We start from the raw sequence: 18,763 nt of genomic DNA, 5'->3' as shown, positions 1-18,763 counted from the left end.
TGCAATTACTGAAAAATTCAAGTTAAAATTAGGGCAGGCCAGAAAGACACCTATCCCTCCTGTGTGGCAGGAGTCACTCTTTGATTTTCCAAGGGCCAAAGATTTACTAAACCTTGTCATGTGTTCAGACCATGGTCCCATGATCCCTCAGACCATGCAGGGTCATCAGTGGCCCATCTCAAGATTGCCCTGACATCCTCCCCTTTCTTCCTCCCAAAAAGGTGCCCTTAGGAAGAAGAGAACTCATTCTGCTGCATCCCTTGAAGCAGAGTTGACCAGGCCGAGCTGTCCTTTGGGCCTAACCTTCTCACAGCCAAGGCCCTCATCAGCACTGGCAGCCCTGGTAAGCAATCTTTTTTGTGTCCTAAATGCATGTGTAGCTGTGCTCTCTGGAGACCTGGGTCTATGATGACAAACCTATGTCACGAAGAGAGATGATGACATAAAAAATCATGCTCAATAGGATTACGCTGAGGCCCAGGCTGCAGGGCAGGGGAGAAACAGGTGCCTGGTCGCCTTGTGGCTTCCTTGAGGCCCAATTCGCAGGCCCTGCTTCCCGAAGCCCTGTTTCCCCTCCTGGGGAATCAAAGCTATCCAGGTGAACATACTTAGGAGAGCACTAAGGGCTCCATTCCAAAGCACCTCGTGTAACTGTCTAGCCTAGGGCAAGGCATTTGCGGCCAACACACTGCTCATGTCCCTGTCTCTTCTGCTGTCTTTCAGTGACCCGGGATGACGTTTCAGGGCCGGCAGCATCCTGGCACATTTCAGGTAACTGGAAATATCAAACCAAGGGCTGGGATCTCTAAACATCGTGTGCCCTCGCCTCCTAAGGCCTCTGACACACCAAGAACCTTTCTACCTTGGAAGCAAGGCCTCCAGGCTCTGGCCTGATGGTGGCAAACTTATAGGCCTCCAATCTGTGGGTGCCGAATGGCAATTCCAAATGTATACACTGTCCTGGACAATTCCAAGGGAATTGGACAGGAGTCACTGATCAGGGACTGCAGTGCAACACCCATAGGTGGAGTCAGGATGGCCAGGGCGTCTCTGGGTCATGGCATGGGGATAGTGCAAGTTAGCCTTCACTTGAACCCCATACCCAGCCTACTTTTTTCTTTGGACCTCCCAAAAAGTTTGGGATGGGCAGGGAAAGACCTTCAAGGTCACATTGTGACACAAGGCATGAGACCGAAGTCCTTCACTAAGGGGCTTTCAGGAAGGGCCATCTGGCACACCTTATGGCACCCGCTGAACCCCAAAAACATCTTGGGCATATCGGACTTAGGGACATCTGGAACATTCTACTGCTGGACTGGACCCACAAAGCGCTCCCTCCCCATGTGACTTAGAGAGGCAACTTGATTGACCTCCCATGCATCAGTCCCCAGCTGCCAAGGTGAGAGTGTGTTTCAGGGAAGGCAATCTCTTCCTGGCCTCGAGGCAAGGGCCCTGATTGTTTTCAGAGCCTCCCAACCGTAGGTGTTCCCAAAGAATTTCAGCTCCATGCATATCGAACAAGGCTCTGAAAACACACTTCTGTGAGGACTTTGATGTGGATTTTCCCCAGGGGTGTAGACCAGGCATGTGACACAGGCTAGGGCCCAGAAAATGACGCCCCGTGTAGAATGGATTTTTTTATGGATTAATTTGTCAGTTGGTATCAGCCATTATTTATACACATATAGAGTGCTCTATCACAGAGAACTGATGACAGGTCTCTGACTTGGTGGGGCCAAGGCAAAATCACAAGGAATAAAGATTTAATTAACCCTGTATAATGCCTGGACAATTGTAATCAGTCTAAGTCTCAAAGTCAGAGCTCGAGGGGAAAGGTGACTTTACTGAAAAACTCAAGTTAAAATTTGGGCAGGCCAGAAAGACACCTATCCCTCCTGTGTGGCAGGAGTCACTCTTTGATATTCCAATTGCCAGAGATTTACTACAACTTGTCATGCGTTCAAACCATGGTCCCATAATCCCTCAGATCGTGCAGTGTCATCAGTGGCCCATCTCAAGAGTGCCCTGACATCCTCCCCTTTCTTCCTCCCAAAAAGGTGCCCTTAGGAAGAAGAGAACTCATTCTGCTGCATCCCTTGAAGCAGAGTTCACCAGGCCGAGCTGACCTTTGGGCCTAACCTTCTCACAGCCAAGGCCCTCATCAGCACTGGCAGCCCTGGTAAGCAATCTTTTTTGTGTCCTAAATGCATGTGTAGCTGTGCTCTCCGGAGACCTGGGTCTATGATGACAAACCTATGTCACGAAGAGAGATGATGACATAAAAAATCATGCTCAATAGGATTACGCTGAGGCCCAGGCTGCAGGGCAGGGGAGAAACAGGTGCCTGGTCGCCTTGTGGCTTCCTTGAGGCCCAATTCGCAGGCCCTGCTTCCCGAAGCCCTGTTTCCCCTCCTGGGGAATCAAAGCTATCCAGGTGAACATACTTAGGAGAGCACTAAGGGCTCCATTCCAAAGCACCTCGTGTAACTGTCTAGCCTAGGGCAAGGCATTTGCGGCCAACACACTGCTCATGTCCCTGTCTCTTCTGCTGTCTTTCAGTGACCCGGGATGACGTTTCAGGGCCGGCAGCATCCTGGCACATTTCAGGTAACTGGAAATATCAAACCAAGGGCTGGGATCTCTAAACATCGTGTGCCCTCGCCTCCTAAGGCCTCTGACACACCAAGAACCTTTCTACCTTGGAAGCAAGGCCTCCAGGCTCTGGCCTGATGGTGGCAAACTTATAGGCCTCCAATCTGTGGGTGCCGAATGGCAATTCCAAATGTATACACTGTCCTGGACAATTCCAAGGGAATTGGACAGGAGTCACTGATCAGGGACTGCAGTGCAACACCCATAGGTGGAGTCAGGATGGCCAGGGCGTCTCTGGGTCATGGCATGGGGATAGTGCAAGTTAGCCTTCACTTGAACCCCATACCCAGCCTACTTTTTTCTTTGGACCTCCCAAAAAGTTTGGGATGGGCAGGGAAAGACCTTCAAGGTCACATTGTGACACAAGGCATGAGACCGAAGTCCTTCACTAAGGGGCTTTCAGGAAGGGCCATCTGGCACACCTTATGGCACCCGCTGAACCCCAAAAACATCTTGGGCATATCGGACTTAGGGACATCTGGAACATTCTACTGCTGGACTGGACCCACAAAGCGCTCCCTCCCCATGTGACTTAGAGAGGCAACTTGATTGACCTCCCATGCATCAGTCCCCAGCTGCCAAGGTGAGAGTGTGTTTCAGGGAAGGCAATCTCTTCCTGGCCTCGAGGCAAGGGCCCTGATTGTTTTCAGAGCCTCCCAACCGTAGGTGTTCCCAAAGAATTTCAGCTCCATGCATATCGAACAAGGCTCTGAAAACACACTTCTGTGAGGACTTTGATGTGGATTTTCCCCAGGGGTGTAGACCAGGCATGTGACACAGGCTAGGGCCCAGAAAATGACGCCCCGTGTAGAATGGATTTTTTTATGGATTAATTTGTCAGTTGGTATCAGCCATTATTTATACACATATAGAGTGCTCTATCACAGAGAACTGATGACAGGTCTCTGACTTGGTGGGGCCAAGGCAAAATCACAAGGAATAAAGATTTAATTAACCCTGTATAATGCCTGGACAATTGTAATCAGTCTAAGTCTCAAAGTCAGAGCTCGAGGGGAAAGGTGACTTTACTGAAAAACTCAAGTTAAAATTTGGGCAGGCCAGAAAGACACCTATCCCTCCTGTGTGGCAGGAGTCACTCTTTGATATTCCAATTGCCAGAGATTTACTACAACTTGTCATGCGTTCAAACCATGGTCCCATAATCCCTCAGACCGTGCAGTGTCATCAGTGGCCCATCTCAAGAGTGCCCTGACATCCTCCCCTTTCTTCCTCCCAAAAAGGTGCCCTTAGGAAGAAGAGAACTCATTCTGCTGCATCCCTTGAAGCAGAGTTCACCAGGCCAAGCTGACCTTTGGGCCTAACCTTCTCACAGCCAAGGCCCTCATCAGCACTGGCAGCCCTGGTAAGCAATCTTGTTTGTGTCCTAAATGCATGTGTACCTGTGCTCTCCGGAGACCTGGGTCTATGATGACAAACCTATGTCACGAAGAGAGATGATGACATAAAAATCATGCTCAATAGGATTACGCTGAGGCCCAGGCTGCAGGGCAGGGGAGAAACAGGTGCCTGGTCGCCTTGTGGCTTCCTTGAGGCCCAATTCGCAGGCCCTGCTTCCAGAAGCACTGTTTCCCCTCCTGGGGAATCCAAGCTATCCAGGTGCACATACCTAGGAGAGCCCTCAGGGCTCCATTCCAAAGCACCTGGTGTGACTGTATAGCCTCGGGCAAGGCTTTAGCGGCCACGACGCTGCTCATGTCCCTGTCTCTTCTGCTGTCTTTCAGTGACACGGTTGCCGTTTCAGAGCCCGCAGCATCCTGGCACATTACAGGTAACTGGAAATATCAAACCAAGGGCTGGGATCTCTAAACATCGTGTGCCCTCGCCTTCAGAGGCCTCTGAAACACCAAGAACCTTTCCACCTTGGAAGCAAGGCCTCCAGGCTCTGGCCTGATGGCGGCAAACTTCTAGCCCTCCAACCTGTGGGTGCCGAATGGCAATTCCAAATGTATACACTGTCCTGGACAATTCCAAGGGAATTGGACAGGAGTCACTGATCAGGGACTTCAGTGCAACACCCATAGGTGGAGCCAGGAGGACCAGGGCGTCTCTGGGTCAAGGTACGGGAAAAGTGCAAGTTAACCTTCACTTGAACCGCAGCCCTGGCCTAGTTTTTTCTTTGGACCTCCCAAACAGTTTGAGATGGGCAGAGAAAGACCTTCAAGGTCTCATTGTGACACAAGGCATGAGACCCACGTCCTTCATGAAGAGGCTTTCAGGAAGGGTCATCTGGCACACCCTAGGGCACCAGCTGAACCCGACCTACATCTTGGGCATATCTGACTTAGGGACATCTGGAACATTGTACTGCTGGACTGGACCCACAAAGCGTTCCCTCCCATGTGACTTAGAGAGGAAACTAGATTGACCCCCCATGCATCACTCCCCAGCTGCCAAGGCGAGTGTGTGTTTCAGGGACAGCAATCTCTTCCGTGTCGGGAGGCCAAGAGCCCTGATTGTTTTCAGAGCCTCCCAACCGTAGGCGTTCCCAACAAATTTCAGGTCCTTGCATATCCCACAAAGCTCTGGAAACATACTTCTGTGAGCACTGTGATGTGGATTTTCCCCAGGGGTTTAGACCAGGCATGTGACACAGGCTGGAGACCAGCAAATAACGCCCCGGGTAGAATTGATTGTTTCATGAATTGATTTGTCTCTGGGTATCAGCCATTATATATACATATATATGGTGCTCTACCACAGAGAACTGATGACAGGTCTCTGACTTGGTGGGGCCAAGGCAGGAATCACTAGGAAAAAAGATTTCATTAGCCCTGTATAGTGCCTGGACAATTGTCATCAGTCTGAGTCTCTAAGTCACAGCACGAGGGGAAAGGTGCCTTACTGAAAAACTCAAGTTAAAATTTGGGCAGTCCAGAAAGACACCTATCCCTTCCTGTGTGGCAGGAGTCACTCTTTGATGTTCCAAGGGCCAGAGATTTACTAAACCTGGTCATGTGTTCAGACCATGGTCCCATGATCCCTCAGACCGTGCAGTGTCATCAGTGGCCCATCCCAAGAGTGCCCTGACATCCTCCCCTTTCTTCCTCCCAAAAAGGTGCCCTTAGGAAGAAGAGAACTCATTCTGCTGCATCCCTTGAAGCAGAGTTCACCAGGCCGAGCTGACCTTTGGGCCTAACCTTCTCACAGCCAAGGCCCTCATCAGCACTGGCAGCCCTGGTAAGCAATCTTGTTTGTGTCCTAAACGCATGTGTAGCTGTGCTCTCCGGAGACCTGGGTCTATGATGACAAACCTATGTCACGAAGAGAGATGATGACATAAAAATCATGCTCAATAGGATTACGCTGAGGCCCAGGCTGCAGGGCAGGGGAGAAACAGGTGCCTGGTCGCCTTGTGGCTTCCTTGAGGCCCAATTCGCAGGCCCTGCTTCCCGAAGCCCTGTTTCCCCTCCTGGGGAATCAAAGCTATCCAGGTGCACATACTTCGGAGAGCACTAAGGGCTCCATTCCAAAGCACCTCGTGTAACTGTCTAGCCTCAGGCAAGGCTTTTGCGGCCAACACACTGCTCATGTCCCTGTCTCTTCTGCTGTCTTTCAGTGACCCGGGATGACGTTTCAGGGCCGGCAGCATCCTGGCACATTTCAGGTAACTGGAAATATCAAACCAAGGGCTGGGATCTCTAAACATCGTGTGCCCTCGCCTCCTAAGGCCTCTGACACACCAAGAACCTTTCTACCTTGGAAGCAAGGCCTCCAGGCTCTGGCCTGATGGTGGCAAACTTATAGGCCTCCAATCTGAGGGTGCCGAATGGCAATTCCAAATGTATACACTGTCCAGGACAATTGCAAGGGAATTGGACAGGAGTCACTGATCAGGGACTGCAGTGCAACACCCATAGGTGGAGTCAGGATGGCCAGAGCGTCTCTGGGTCAAAGCACGGGGATAGTGCACGTTAACCTGCACTTGAACCCCACCCCCATCCTTGTTTTTTCTTTGGACCTCCCAAACAGTTAGGGATGGGCAGAGAAAGACCTTCAAGGTCACATTGTGACACAAGGAATGAGACCCACGTACTTCACGAAGGGGCTTTCAGGAAGGGCCATCTGGCACACCCTAGGGCACCCGCTGAACCATACCTACATCTTGGGCATATCAGACTTAGGGACATCTGGAACATTCTACTGCTGGACTGGACCCACAAAGCGTTCCCTCCCCATGTGACTTAGAGAGGCAACTTGATTGACCTCCCATGCATCAGTCTCCAACTGCCAAGGCGAGAGTGTGTTTCAGGGAAGGCAATCTCTTCCTGGCCACGAGGCCAAGAGCCCTGAATTTTTTCAGAGCCTCCCAAATGTAGGTGTTCCCAACGAATTTAAGCTCCATGCATATCCCACAAAGCTCTGAAAACAGACTTCTGTGAGCACTGTGATGTGGATTTTCCGCAGGGGTGTAGACCAGGCATGTGACACAGGCTGGAGACCAGCAAATGACGCCCCGGGTAGAATTGATTGTTATATGAATTGATTTATCTGTGGGTATCAGCCATTATATATACATATATATGGTGCTCTACCACAGAAAACTGATGACAGTTCTCTGACTTGGTGGGGACAAGGCAGGAATCACTAGGAAAAAAGGTTTAATTAGCCCTGTATAGTGCCTTGACAATTGTCATCAGTCTAAGTCTCAAAGTCAGAGCACAAGGGGAAAGGTGCCCTTACTGAAAAACTCAAGTTAAAATTTGGGCGGGCCAGAAAGACACCTATCCCTTCCTGTGTGGCAGGAGTCACTCTTTGATGTTCCAAGGGCCAGAGATTTACTAAACCTTGTCATGCGTTCAGACCATGGTCCCATGATCCCTCAGACCGTGCAGTGTCATCAGTGGCCCATCCCAAGAGTGCCCTGACATCCTCCCCTTTCTTCCTCCCAAAAAGGTGCCCTTAGGAAGAAGAGAACTCATTCTGCTGCATCCCTTGAAGCAGAGTTCACCAGGCCGAGCTGACCTTTGGGCCTAACCTTCTCACAGCCAAGGCCCTCATCAGCACTGGCAGCCCTGGTAAGCAATCTTGTTTGTGTCCTAAACGCATGTGTACCTGTGCTCTCCGGAGACCTGGGTCTATGATGACAAACCTATGTCACGAAGAGAGATGATGACATAAAAATCATGCTCAATAGGATTACGCTGAGGCCCAGGCTGCAGGGCAGGGGAGAAACAGGTGCCTGGTCGCCTTGTGGCTTCCTTGAGGCCCAATTCGCAGGCCCTGCTTCCCGAAGCCCTGTTTCCCCTCCTGGGGAATCAAAGCTATCCAGGTGCACATACTTCGGAGAGCACTAAGGGCTCCATTCCAAAGCACCTCGTGTAACTGTCTAGCCTCAGGCAAGGCTTTTGCGGCCAACACACTGCTCATGTCCCTGTCTCTTCTGCTGTCTTTCAGTGACCCGGGATGACGTTTCAGGGCCGGCAGCATCCTGGCACATTTCAGGTAACTGGAAATATCAAACCAAGGGCTGGGATCTCTAAACATCGTGTGCCCTCGCCTCCTAAGGCCTCTGACACACCAAGAACCTTTCTACCTTGGAAGCAAGGCCTCCAGGCTCTGGCCTGATGGTGGCAAACTTATAGGCCTCCAATCTGAGGGTGCCGAATGGCAATTCCAAATGTATACACTGTCCTGGACAATTCCAAGGGAATTGGACAGGAGTCACTGATCAGGGACTGCAGTGCAACACCCATAGGTGGAGTCAGGATGGCCAGGGCGTCTCTGGGTCAAAGCACGGGGATAGTGCACGTTAACCTGCACTTGAACCCCACCCCCAGCCTTGTTTTTTCTTTGGACCTCCCAAACAGTTAGGGATGGGCAGAGAAAGACCTTCAAGGTCACATTGTGACACAAGGAATGAGACCCACGTACTTCACGAAGGGGCTTTCAGGAAGGGCCATCTGGCACACCCTAGGGCACCCGCTGAACCATACCTACATCTTGGGCATATCAGACTTAGGGACATCTGGAAAATTCTACTGCTGGACTGGACCCACAAAGCGTTCCCTCCCCATGTGACTTAGAGAGGCAACTTGATTGACCTCCCATGCATCAGTCTCCAGCTGCCAAGGCGAGAGTGTGTTTCAGGGAAGGCAATCTCTTCCTGGCCTCGAGGCAAGGGCCCTCAATTTTTTCAGAGCCTCCCAAATGTAGGCGTTCCCAACGAAGTTAAGCTCCATGCATATCCCACAAAGCTCTGAAAACACACTTCTGTGAGCACTGTGATGTGGATTTTCCCCAGGGGTGTAGACCAGGCATGTGACACAGGCTGGAGACCAGCAAATGACGCCCCGGGTAGAATTGATTGTTATATGAATTGATTTATCTGTGGGTATCAGCCATTATATATACATATATATGGTGCTCTACCACAGAAAACTGATGACAGTTCTCTGACTTGGTGGGGACAAGGCAGGAATCACTAGGAAAAAAGATTTAATTAGCCCTGTATAGTGCCTTGACAATTGTCATCAGTCTAAGTCTCAAAGTCAGAGCACAAGGGGAAAGGTGCCCTTACTGAAAAACTCAAGTTAAAATTTGGGCGGGCCAGAAAGACACCTATCCCTTCCTGTGTGGCAGGAGTCACTCTTTGATATTCCAAGGGCCAGAGATTTACTAAACCTGGTCATGTGTTCAGACCATGGTCCCATGATCCCTCAGACCGTGCAGTGTCATCAGTGGCCCATCCCAAGTGTGCCCTGACATCCTCCCCTTTCTTCCTCCCAAAAAGTTGTCCTTAGGAAGAAGAGAACTCATTCTGCTGCATCCCTTGAAGCAGAGTTCACCAGGCCGAGGTGACCTTTGGGCCTAACCTTCTCACAGCCAAGGCCCTCATCAGCACTGGCAGCCCTGGTAAGCAATCTTGTTTGTGTCCTAAACGCATGTGTACCTGTGCTCTCCGGAGACCTGGGTCTATGATGACAAACCTATGTCACGAAGAGAGATGATGACATAAAAATCATGCTCAATAGGATTACGCTGAGGCCCAGGCTGCAGGGCAGGGGAGAAACAGGTGCCTGGTCGCCTTGTGGCTTCCTTGAGGCCCAATTCGCAGGCCCTGCTTCCCGAAGCCCTGTTTCCCCTCCTGGGGAATCCAAGCTATCCAGGTGCACATACCTAGGAGAGCCCTCAGGCTCCATTCCAAAGCACCTGGTGTGACTGTCTAGTCTCGGGCAAGGCTTTAGCGGCCAAGACGCTGCTCATGTCCCTGTCTCTTCTGCTGTCTTTCAGTGACCCGGGATGCAGTTTTAGAGCCCGCAGCATCCTGGCACATTTCAGGTAACTGGAAATATCAAACCAAGGGCTGGGATCTCTAAACATCGTGTGCCCTCGCCTTCTAAGGCCTCTGAAACACCAAGAACCTTTCCACCTTGGAAGCAAGGCCTCCAGGCTCTGGGCTGATGGCGGCAAACTTGTAGCTGGAGGGCTTCTCTCCAGCTTCCCCAAGCCCCGCAGTCCCACAATCCACTTATAAAATAATCACTCAGACGCTTATATCACTTAAAAACTGTATGGCCGTGGCAGGCTTTCTGCTAACTGTTTTTTATCTTAAATTAACCCATTTTTATAAATCTATACCTTGCCACGTGGCTGGTGGCTTACCGGCGTCTTTACAGGTTGCCTCTCCTGGCCGTGGCTGCTGTGTCTCTCCCCTCAGCCTTCTGCTTCCCAGAATTCTCCTCTCTCCTTGTCCCACCTACTTCCTGCCTCATCACTGGCCACCAGTGTTTTATTTATATAGAACAATATCCACAGCACAAACTTCTAGCCCTCCAACCTGTGGGTGCTGAAAGGCAATTCCAAATGTATACACTGTCCTGGACAATTCCAAGGGAATTGGAGAGGAGCCACTGATCAGGGACTTCAGTGCAACACCCATAGATGGAGTCAGGAGGACCAGGGCGTCTCTGGGTCAAGGCCCGGGGATAATGCAAGTTAACCTTTACTTGAACCCCACCCCCAGCCTAGTTTTTTTTTGACCTCCCAAACAGTTTGGGATGGGCAGAGAAAGACCTTCAAGGTCACATTGTGACACAAGGCATGAGACCCACGACCTTCACGAAGGGGCCTTCAGGAAGAGCCATCTGGCACAACCTAGGCACCCGCTGAAACCCGCCTACAACTTGGGCATATCGAACTTAGAGATATCTGGAACATTCTACTGCTGGCCTGGACCCACAAAGCGTTCCCTCCCCATGTGACTTAGAGAGGCAACTTGATTGACCTCCCATGCATCAGTCTCCAGCTGCCAAGGCGAGAGTGTGTTTCAGGGAATGCAATCTCTTTCTGGCCACGAGGCCAAGAGCCCTGAATTTTTTTAAAGCCTCCCAAATGTAGGCGTTCCCAACGAATTTAAGCTCCATGCATATCCCACAAAGCTCTGAAAACACACTTCTGTGAGCACTGTTATGTGGATTTTCCCCAGGGGTGTAGACCAGGCATGTGACACAGGCTGGAGACCAGCAAATGACGCCCCGGGTAGAATTGATTGTTATATGAATTGATTTATCTGTGGGTATCAGCCATTATATATACATATATATGGTACTCTACCACAGAAAACTGATGACAGTTCTCTGACTTGGTGGGGACAAGGCAGGAATCATTAGGAAAAAAGTTTTAATTAGCCCTGTATAGTGCCTTGACAATTGTCATCAGTCTAAGTCTCAAAGTCAGAGCACAAGGGGAAAGGTGCCCTTACTGAAAAACTCAAGTTAAAATTTGGGCGGGCCAGAAAAACACCTATCAATTCCTGTGTGGCAGGAGTCACTCTTTGATGTTCCAAGGGCCAGAGATTTACTAAACCTGGTCATGTGTTCAGACCATGGTCCCATGATCCCTCAGACCGTGCAGTGTCATCAGTGGCCCATCCCAAGAGTGCCCTGACATCCTCCCCTTTCTTCCTCCCAAAAAGGTGCCCTTAGGAAGAAGAGAACTCATTCTGCTGCATCCCTTGAAGCAGAGTTCACCAGGCCGAGCTGACCTTTGGGCCTAACCTTCTCACAGCCAAGGCCCTCATCAGCACTGGCAGCCCTGGTAAGCAATCTTGTTTGTGTCCTAAATGCATGTGTAGATGTGCTCTCCGGAGACCTGGGTCTATGATGACAAACCTATGTCACGAAGAGAGATGATGACATAAAAATCATGCTCAATAGGATTACGCTGAGGCCCAGGCTGCAGGGCAGGGGAGAAACAGGTGCCTGGTCACCTTGTGGCTTCCTGAGGCCCAATTCGCAGGCCCTGCTTCCCGAAGCCCTGTTTCCCCTCCTGGGGAATCAAAGCTATCCAGGTGCACATACTTAGGAGAGCACTAAGGGCTCCATTCCAAAGCACCTCGTGTAACTGTCTAGCCTCGGGCAAGGCATTTGCGGCCAACACACTGCTCATGTCCCTGTCTCTTCTGCTGTCTTTCAGTGACCCGGGATGACGTTTCAGGGCCGGCAGCATCCTGGCACATTTCAGGTAACTGGAAATATCAAACCAAGGGCTGGGATCTCTAAACATCGTGTGCCCTCGCCTCCTAAGGCCTCTGACACACCAAGAACCTTTCTACCTTGGAAGCAAGGCCTCCAGGCTCTGGCCTGATGGTGGCAAACTTATAGGCCTCCAATCTGAGGGTGCCGAATGGCAATTCCAAATGTATACACTGTCCTGGACAATTCCAAGGGAATTGGACAGGAGTCACTGATCAGGGACTGCAGTGCAACACCCATAGGTGGAGTCAGGATGGCCAGGGCGTCTCTGGGTCATGGCATGGGGATAGTGCAAGTTAGCCTTCACTTGAACCCCATACCCAGCCTACTTTTTTCTTTGGACCTCCCAAAAAGTTTGGGATGGGCAGGGAAAGACCTTCAAGGTCACATTGTGACACAAGGCATGAGACCGAAGTCCTTCACTAAGGGGCTTTCAGGAAGGGCCATCTGGCACACCTTATGGCACCCGCTGAACCCCAAATACATCTTGGGCATATCGGACTTAGGGACATCTGGAACATTCTACTGCTGGACTGGACCCACAAAGCGCTCCCTCCCCATGTGACTTAGAGAGGCAACTTGATTGACCTCCCATGCATCAGTCCCCAGCTGCCAAGGTGAGAGTGTGTTTCAGGGAAGGCAATCTCTTCCTGGCCTCGAGGCAAGGGCCCTGATTGTTTTCAGAGCCTCCCAACCGAAGGCGTTCCCAAAGAATTTCAGCTCCATGCATATCGAACAAGGCTCTGAAAACACACTTCTGTGAGGACTTTGATGTGGATTTTCCCCAGGGGTGTAGACCAGGCATGTGACACAGGCTAGGGCCCAGAAAATGACGCCCCGTGTAGAATGGATTTTTTTATGGATTAATTTGTCAGTTGGTATCAGCCATTATTTATACACATATAGAGTGCTCTATCACAGAGAACTGATGACAGCTCTCTGACTTGGTGGGGCCAAGGCAAAATCACAAGGAATAAAGATTTAATTAACCCTGTATAATGCCTGGACAATTGTCCTCAGTCTAAGTCTCAAAGTCAGAGCTCGAGGGGAAAGGTGACTTTACTGTAAAACTCAAGTTAAAATTTGGGCAGGGCAGAAAGAAACCTATCCCTCCTGTGTGGCAGGAGTCACTCTTTGATATTCCAATTGCCAGAGATTTACTACAACTTGTCATACGTTCAAACCATGGTCCCATAATCCCTCAGATCGTGCAGTGTCATCAGTGGCCCATCTCAAGAGTGCCCTGACATCCTCCCCTTTCTTCCTCCCAAAAAGGTGCCCTTAGGAAGAAGAGAACTCATTCTGCTGCATCCCTTGAAGCAGAGTTCACCAGGCCGAGCTGACCTTTGGGCCTAACCTTCTCACAGCCAAGGCCCTCATCAGCACTGGCAGCCCTGGTAAGCAATCTTGTTTGTGTCCTAAGCGCATGTGTAGCTGTGCTCTCCAGAGAACTGGGTCTATGATGACAAACCTATGTCACGAAGAGAGATGATGACATAAAAATCATGCTCAATAGGATTACGCTGAGGCCCAGGCGGCAGGGCAGGGGAGAAACAGGTGCCTGGTCGTCTTGTGGCTTCCTTGAGGCCCAATTCGCAGGCCCTGGTTCCCGAAGCCCTGTTTCCCCTCCTGGGGAATCCAAGCTATCCAGGTGCACATACCTAGGAGAGCCCTCAGGGCTCCATTCCAAAGCACCTGGTGTGACTGTATAGCCTCGGGCAAGGCTTTAGCGGCCAAGACGCTGCTCATGTCCCTGTCTCTTCTGCTGTCTTTCAGTGACACGGGATGCCGTTTCAGAGCCCGCAGCATCCTGGCACATTACAGGTAACTGGAATTATCAAACCAAGGGCTGGGATCTCTAAACATCGTGTGCCCTCGCCTTCAGAGGCCTCTGAAACACCAAGAACCTTTCCACCTTGGAAGCAAGGCCTCCAGGCTCTGGCCTGATGGCGGCAAACTTCTAGCCCTCCAAACTGTGGGTGCCGAATGGCAATTCCAAATGTATACACTGTCCTGGACAATTCCAAGGGAATTGGACAGGAGCCACTGATCAGGGACTTCAGTGCAACACCCATAGGTGGAGCCAGGAGGACCAGGGCGTCTCTGGGTCAAGGTACGGGAAAAGTGCAAGTTAACCTTCACTTGAACCGCAGCCCCGGCCTAGTTTTTTCTTTGGACCTCCCAAACAGTTTGAGATGGGCAGAGAAAGACCTTCAAGGTCACATTGTGACACAAGGCATGAGACCCACGTCCTTCATGAAGAGGCTTTCAGGAAGGGTCATCTGGCACACCCTAGGGCACCAGCTGAACACGACCTGCATCTTGGGCATATCTGACTTAGGGACATCTGGAACATTGTACTGCTGGACTAGACCCACAAAGCGTTCCCTCCCCATGTGACTTAGAGAGGCAACTTGATTGACCTCCCATGCATCAGTCTCCAACTGCCAAGGCGAGAGTGTGTTTCAGGGAATGCAATCTCTTCCTGGCCACGAGGCCAAGAGCCCTGATTGTTTTCAGAGCCTCCCAACCGTAGGCGTTCCCAACGAATTTAAGCTCCATGCATATCCCACAAAGCTCTGAAAACAGACTTCTGTGAGCACTGTGATGTGGATTTTCCCCAGGGGTTTAGACCAGGCATGTGACACATGCTGGAGACCAGCAAATGACGCCCCGGGTAGAATTGATTGTTATATGAATTGATTTATCTGTGGGTATCAGCCATTATATATACATATATATGGTGCTCTACCACAGAAAACTGATGACAGTTCTCTGACTTGGTGGGGACAAGGCAGGAATCACTAGGAAAAAAGATTTAATTAGCCCTGTATAGTGCCTTGACAATTGTCATCAGTCTAAGTCTCAAAGTCAGAGCACAAGGGGAAAGGTGCCCTTACTGAAAAACTCAAGTAAAATTTGGGCGGGCCAGAAAGACACCTATCACTTCCTGTGTGGCAGGAGTCACTCTTTGATGTTCCAAGGGCCAGAGATTTACTAAACCTTGTCATGCGTTCAGACCATGGTCCCATGATCCCTCAGACCGTGCAGTGACATCAGTGGCCCATCCCAAGAGTGCCCTGACATCCTCCCCTTTCTTCCTCCCAAAAAGGTGCCCTTAGGAAGAAGAGAACTCATTCTGCTGCATCCCTTGAAGCAGAGTTCACCAGGCAGAGCTGACCTTTGGGCCTAACCTTCTCACAGCCAAGGCCCTCATCAGCACTGGCAGCCTTGGTAAGCAATCTTGTTTGTGTCCTAAACGCATGTGTACCTGTGCTCTCCGGAGACTTGGGTCTATGATGACAAACCTATGTCACGAAGAGAGATGATGACAAAAAAATCATGCTCAATAGGATTACGCTGAGGCCCAGGCTGCAGGGCAGGGGAGAAACAGGTGCCTGGTCGCCTTGTGGCTTCCTTGAGGCCCAATTCGCAGGCCCTGCTTCCCGAAGCCCTGTTTCCCCTCCTGGGGAATCCAAGCTATCCAGGTGCACATACCTAGGAGAGCCCTCAGGCTCCATTCCAAAGCACCTGGTGTGACTGTATAGCCTCCGGCAAGGCTTTAGCGGCCAACACGCTGCTCATGTCCCTGTCTCTTCTGCTGTCTTTCAGTGACCTGGGATGCAGTTTCAGAGCCCGCAGCATCCTGGCACATTTCAGGTAACTGGAAATATCAAACCAAGGGCTGGGATCTCTAAACATCGTGTGCCCTCGCCTTCTAAGGCCTCTGAAACACCAAGAACCTTTCCACCTTGGAAGCAAGGCCTCCAGGCTCTGGGCTGATGGCGGCAAACTTGTAGCTGGAGGGCTTCTCTCCAGCTTACCCAAGCCCCGCAGTCCCACAATCCACTTATAAAATAATCACTCAGACGCTTATATCACTTAAAAACTGTATGGCCGTGGCAGGCTTTCTGCTAACTGTTTTTTATCTTAAATTAACCCATTTTTATAAATCTATACCTTGCCACGTGGCTGGTGGCTTACCGGCGTCTTTACAGGTTGCCTCTCCTGGCTGTGGCTGCTGTGTCTCTCCCCTCAGCCTTCTGCTTCCCAGAATTCTCCTCTCTCCTTGTCACACCTACTTCTTGCCTCATCACTGGCCACCAGTGTTTTATTTGTATAGAACAATATCCACAGCACAAACTTCTAGCGCTCCAACCTGTGGGTGCGGAATGGCAATTCCAAATGTATACACTGTCCTGGACAATTGCAAGGGAATTGGAGAGGAGCCACTGATCAGGGACTTCAGTGCAACACCCATAGGTGGAGCCAGGAGGACCAGGGCGTCTCTGGGTCAAAGCACGGGGATAGTGCACGTTAACCTGCAATTGAACCCCACCCCCAGCCTAGTTTTTTCTTTGGACCTCCCAAACAGTTTGGGATGGGCAGAGAAAGACCTTCAAGGTCACATTGTGACACAAGGAATGAGACCCACGTACTTCACGAAGGGGCTTTCAGGAAGGGCCATCTGGCACACCCTAGGGCACCCGCTGAACCATACCTACATCTTGGGCATATCAGACTTAGGGACATCTGGAACATTCTACTGCTGGACTGGACCCACAAAGCGTTCCCTCCCCATGTGACTTAGAGAGGCAACTTGATTGACCTCCCATGCATCAGTCTCCAACTGCCAAGGCGAGAGTGTGTTTCAGGGAATGCAATCTCTTCCTGGCCACGAGGCCAAGAGCCCTGAATTTTTTCAGAGCCTCCCAAATGTAGGCGTTCCCAACGAATTTAAGCTCCCTGCATATCCCACAAAGCTCTGAAAACAGACTTCTGTGAGCACTGTGATGTGGATTTTCCCCAGGGGTGTAGACCAGGCATGTGACACAGGCTGGAGACCAGCAAATGACGCCCCGGGTAGAATTGATTGTTATATGAATTGATTTATCTGTGGGTATCAGCCATTATATATACATATATATGGTGCTCTACCACAGAAAACTGATGACAGTTCTCTGACTTGGTGGGGACAAGGCAAGAATCACTAGGAAAAAAGATTTAATTAGCCCTGTATAGTGCCTTGACAATTGTCATCAGTCTAAGTCTCAAAGTCAGAGCACAAGGGGAAAGGTGCCCTTACTGAAAAACTCAAGTTAAAATTTGGGCGGGCCAGAAAGACACCTATCACTTCCTGTGTGGCAGGAGTCACTCTTTGATGTTCCAAGAGCCAGAGATTTACTAGACCTGGTCATGTGTTCAGACCATGGTCCCATGATCCCTCAGACCGTGCAGTGTCATCAGTGGCCCATCCCAAGAGTGCCCTGACATCCTCCCCTTTCTTCCTCCCAAAAAGGTGCCCTTAGGAAGAAGAGAACTCATTCTGCTGCATCCCTTGAAGCAGAGTTCACCAGGCCGAGCTGACCTTTGGGCCTAACCTTCTCACAGCCAAGGCCCTCATCAGCACTGGCAGCCCTGGTAAGCAATCTTGTTTGTGTCCTAAACGCATGTGTACCTGTGCTCTCCGGAGACCTGGGTCTATGATGACAAACCTATGTCACGAAGAGAGATGATGACATAAAAATCATGCTCAATAGGATTACGCTGAGGCCCAGGCTGCAGGGCAGGGGAGAAACAGGTGCCTGGTCGCCTTGTGGCTTCCTTGAGGCCCAATTCGCAGGCCCTGCTTCCCGAAGCCCTGTTTCCCCTCCTGGGGAATCCAAGCTATCCAGGTGCACATACCTAGGAGAGCCCTCAGGCTCCATTCCAAAGCACCTGGTGTGACTGTATAGCCTCGGGCAAGGCTTTAGCGGCCAACACGCTGCTCATGTCCCTGTCTCTTCTGCTGTCTTTCAGTGACCCGGGATGCAGTTTCAGAGCCCGCAGCATCCTGGCACATTTCAGGTAACTGGAAATATCAAACCAAGGGCTGGGATCTCTAAACATCGTGTGCCCTCGCCTTCTAAGGCCTCTGAAACACCAAGAACCTTTCCACCTTGGAAGCAAGGCCTCCAGGCTCTGGGCTGATGGCGGCAAACTTGTAGCTGGAGGGCTTCTCTCCAGCTTACCCAAGCCCCGCAGTCCCACAATCCACTTATAAAATAATCACTCAGACGCTTATATCACTTATAAACTGTATGGCCATGGCAGGCTTTCTGCTAACTGTTTTTTATCTTAAATTAACCCATTTTTATAAATCTATACCTTGCCACGTGGCTGGTGGCTTACCAGCGTCTTTACAGGTTGCCTCTCCTGGCCGTGGCTGCTGTGTCTCTCCCCTCAGCCTTCTGCTTCCCAGAATTCTCCTCTCTCCTTGTCCCACCTACTTCCTGCCTCATCACTGGCCACCAGTGTTTTATTTATATAGAACAATATCCACAGCACAAACTTCTAGCCCTCCAACCTGTGGGTGCTAAAAGGCAATTCCAAATGTATACACTGTCCTGGACAATTCCAAGGGAATTGGAGAGGAGCCACTGATCAGGGACTTCAGTGCAACACCCATGGGTGGAGTCAGGAGGACCAGGGCGTCACTGGGTCAAGGCACGGGGATAATGCAAGTTAACTTTCACTTGAAACCCACCCCCAGCCTAGTTTTTTTTGGACCTCCCAAACATTTTGGGATGGGCAGAGAAAGACCTTCAAGGTCACATTGTGACACAAGGCATGAGACC

At 50.7% G+C, this 18,763-nt stretch overlaps 10 non-coding genes across 10 annotated transcripts; all 10 read left to right on the top strand.

The window, feature by feature from the left end:
• The first annotated feature begins 399 nt into the window (after window positions 1-399).
• Window positions 400-479, top strand: LOC143271368 (small nucleolar RNA SNORD115). The gene has a single exon (XR_013048589.1). It is a non-coding gene; the product is annotated as a small nucleolar RNA SNORD115 (small nucleolar RNA).
• A 1,756-nt stretch (window positions 480-2,235) lies between these two features.
• On the top strand, window positions 2,236-2,315 carry LOC143271367 (small nucleolar RNA SNORD115). The gene has a single exon (XR_013048588.1). It is a non-coding gene; the product is annotated as a small nucleolar RNA SNORD115 (small nucleolar RNA).
• Window positions 2,316-4,071: 1,756 nt separating this feature from the next.
• LOC143271337 (small nucleolar RNA SNORD115) lies at window positions 4,072-4,150 on the top strand. Its single transcript, XR_013048558.1, has one exon. It is a non-coding gene; the product is annotated as a small nucleolar RNA SNORD115 (small nucleolar RNA).
• A 1,756-nt stretch (window positions 4,151-5,906) lies between these two features.
• Window positions 5,907-5,985, top strand: LOC143271336 (small nucleolar RNA SNORD115). The gene has a single exon (XR_013048557.1). It is a non-coding gene; the product is annotated as a small nucleolar RNA SNORD115 (small nucleolar RNA).
• Window positions 5,986-7,744: 1,759 nt separating this feature from the next.
• LOC143271335 (small nucleolar RNA SNORD115) lies at window positions 7,745-7,823 on the top strand. Its single transcript, XR_013048556.1, has one exon. It is a non-coding gene; the product is annotated as a small nucleolar RNA SNORD115 (small nucleolar RNA).
• Window positions 7,824-9,581: 1,758 nt separating this feature from the next.
• Window positions 9,582-9,660, top strand: LOC143271334 (small nucleolar RNA SNORD115). Its single transcript, XR_013048555.1, has one exon. It is a non-coding gene; the product is annotated as a small nucleolar RNA SNORD115 (small nucleolar RNA).
• A 2,105-nt stretch (window positions 9,661-11,765) lies between these two features.
• LOC143271333 (small nucleolar RNA SNORD115) lies at window positions 11,766-11,844 on the top strand. Its single transcript, XR_013048554.1, has one exon. It is a non-coding gene; the product is annotated as a small nucleolar RNA SNORD115 (small nucleolar RNA).
• A 1,755-nt stretch (window positions 11,845-13,599) lies between these two features.
• On the top strand, window positions 13,600-13,678 carry LOC143271332 (small nucleolar RNA SNORD115). Its single transcript, XR_013048553.1, has one exon. It is a non-coding gene; the product is annotated as a small nucleolar RNA SNORD115 (small nucleolar RNA).
• Window positions 13,679-15,436: 1,758 nt separating this feature from the next.
• On the top strand, window positions 15,437-15,515 carry LOC143271339 (small nucleolar RNA SNORD115). The gene has a single exon (XR_013048560.1). It is a non-coding gene; the product is annotated as a small nucleolar RNA SNORD115 (small nucleolar RNA).
• A 2,108-nt stretch (window positions 15,516-17,623) lies between these two features.
• Window positions 17,624-17,702, top strand: LOC143271331 (small nucleolar RNA SNORD115). Its single transcript, XR_013048552.1, has one exon. It is a non-coding gene; the product is annotated as a small nucleolar RNA SNORD115 (small nucleolar RNA).
• Window positions 17,703-18,763: the final 1,061 nt, after the last annotated feature.

The sequence above is a fragment of the Peromyscus maniculatus genome, chromosome 1 (assembly GCF_049852395.1).
Source record: "Peromyscus maniculatus bairdii isolate BWxNUB_F1_BW_parent chromosome 1, HU_Pman_BW_mat_3.1, whole genome shotgun sequence".
Taxonomy (NCBI): Eukaryota; Metazoa; Chordata; class Mammalia; order Rodentia; family Cricetidae; genus Peromyscus; species Peromyscus maniculatus.
Note: the sequence above shows the minus strand (reverse complement) of the source record. Positions and strands in the feature narration are given on the sequence as shown.